Source organism: Salmo trutta, chromosome 21 (genome assembly GCF_901001165.1).
Source record: "Salmo trutta chromosome 21, fSalTru1.1, whole genome shotgun sequence".
In the NCBI taxonomy this organism is placed as follows: domain Eukaryota; kingdom Metazoa; phylum Chordata; class Actinopteri; order Salmoniformes; family Salmonidae; genus Salmo; species Salmo trutta.
In genome coordinates this window covers 19,746,592-19,749,139 of record NC_042977.1, presented here as the reverse complement: position 1 = coordinate 19,749,139, position 2,548 = coordinate 19,746,592, and the positions used below count along the sequence as shown (strand labels likewise).

General features: G+C 42.9%; 1 long non-coding RNA gene across 1 annotated transcript; it reads left to right on the top strand.

Moving 5' to 3' along the window:
* The first annotated feature begins 281 nt into the window (after positions 1-281).
* On the top strand, positions 282-720 carry LOC115156896 (uncharacterized). Its single transcript, XR_003868342.1, has 2 exons — positions 282-392; positions 482-720. It is a non-coding gene; the product is annotated as an uncharacterized LOC115156896 (long non-coding RNA).
* Positions 721-2,548: the final 1,828 nt, after the last annotated feature.

Below are 2,548 nucleotides of genomic sequence, written 5' to 3'. Positions count from 1 at the left end.
GCTGTTTCCCCCCTAATGCAGATTCAGTCTTTAAACGGTTGTAGGCTGGGTTTTTTTTCTCACCGGTCAAGTCTATGGAAATGCATTGGGATTTTTAGAAATGTGGTTGTAGTATCAACACTTGTGGGTTTTTTTCACCCCACAGTTCCAGTGTCAGTCTGCAAATTATTGGTAGTGGTGGCTTTTACAGTTTTGGTGGTGGAGTAAAGACCATGAGTATGTTGGAATTTAGAAGTTGTTCAGCAAGCACATCTGAGATCTCACTACTTCCCCACAGGACAGGTTATGGTTCTGGAGTGACGGCTCCAAATTTGATCACGAGAGCTGGGCTGAAGGGGAGCCGACTAACCACTATGGTGCCAGAGAGCCATGTATTCAGATGAACTTTGGAGGTACAGTAAGCCCATTATCATTCAACTTTTTCAGAGTACTTTTAACAAATAAATGTGACTTACTTTTCTATTTCGTGTTTCCTCTTAAGCTGAAAACGGCTGGAACGATGAATCATGTGGGAAGAGCTATCCCTCCGTGTGCTCCATAAGAACCTGTTTAATCCTTCAAACTATCAATTGAAACCAAAAATGCTGCTCCGGTGTCAGCATCCTAACTGCAAATGTTTCATGTTATAGTGAATTACTTTGAAGGTATTTGTTGCTGTAAAATATGTTTGACTTGTTGTGGAATTATTGTAGCTTGTTGTCAATAAAACGGGTGTACGTATTTAGTCTCATGAGTCGTTATTAAACATTGATTCACTTTGTTTCTTGAAGATGCGGTCTGGGTGTCCAGTGGGCATTTCAATTCTTTGATATTGTTTCTTGAAGAATAGAATTCTCTTAGGACCCAAAAAGTAGTCTCACTGTCAACTGTGTTAATTTTCAGTAAACATGTTTAAATATTTCTGAACATGACAGACATTAATTCAGTATCTGGTGTGGCCACCAGCTGCATTAAAATGAATCATCCAGCGATCATACACTCTTTACCAGGGGGCAGGGCTACCGACGTTAAGGCTAATCTGAAGATGGTGCTGGCTAAAACTGGCGAGTATAGAGATTGTTATCCACGTCGGCACCAACAATGTTAGGATGAAACAGTCAGAGATCACCAACCGCAACATAGCTTCAGTGTGTAAATCAGCTAGAAAGATGTCGGCATCGCGTAATTGTATCTGGCCCCCTCCCAGTTAGGGGGAGTGATGAGCTCTACAGCAGTCTCAACTCAATTGCTGGGTAAACTGTTTTCTGTCCCTCCCAAAAGAGAATTTGTAGATAATTGGCCCTCTTTCTGGGTCTCACCCACAAACAGGACCAAGCCTGGCCTGCTGAGTGACGGACTCCATCCTAGCTGGAGGGGTGCTCATCTTATCTACGAACATAGACAGGGCTCTAACTCCTCTAGCTCCGCAATGAAATAGGGTGCAGGCTAGGCAGCAGGCTGTTAGCCAGCCTGCCAGCTTAGTGGAGTCTGCCACTAGCACAGTCAGTGTAGTCAGCTCAGCTATCCCCATTGAGACCGTGTCTGTGCCTCGACCTAGGTTGGGCAAAACTAAACATGGCGGTGTTCACCTTCGCAATCTCACTAGAATAAAGACCTCCATTCCTGCCATTATTGGAAGAGATGGTGATACCTCACATCTCAAAATAGGGCTACTTAATGTTAGATCCCTCACTTCAAAGGCAGTTATAGTCAATGAACTAATCACTGATCATAATCTTGATGTGATTGGCCTGACTGAAACATGGCTTAAGCCTGATGAATTTACTGTGTTAAATGAGGCCTCACCTCCTGGTTACACTAGTGACCATATTCCCCGTGTTGCTAACATTTACAATAGCAAATTTCAATTTACAAAAAAAATGACGTTTTCGTCTTTTGAGCTTCTAGTCATGAAATCTATGCAGCCTACTCAGTCACTTTTTATAGCTACTGTTTACAGGCCTCCTGGGCCATATACAGCGTTCCTCACTGAGTTCCCTGAATTCCTATCGGACATTGTAGTCACAGCAGATAATTTTCTAATTTTTGGTGACTTTAATATTCACATGGAAAAGTCCACAGACCCACTCCAAAAGGCTTTCGGAGCCATCGACTCAGTGGGTTTTCTCCAACATGTCTCTGGACCTACTCACTGCCACAGTCATACTCTGGACCTAGTTTTGTCCCGTGGAATAAGTGTTGTGGATCTTAATGTTTTTCCTCATAATCCTGGACTATCGGACCACCATTTTATTACGTTTGCAATTGCAACAAATAATCTGCTCAGACCCCAAACAGGGAGCATCAAAAGTCGTGCTATAAATTCTCAGACAACCCGAAGATAACTTGATGCCCTTCCAGACTCTCTCTGCCTACCCAAGGACATCAGAGGACAAATATCAGTTAACCACCTAACTGAGGAACTCAATTTACCTTTGCGCAATACCCTAGATGGAGTTACACCCTAAAAACTAAAAATATTTGTCATAAGAAACTAGCTCCCTGGTATACAGAAAATACACGAGCTCTGAAGCAAGCTTCCAGAAAATTGGAACGGAAATGGCGCCAC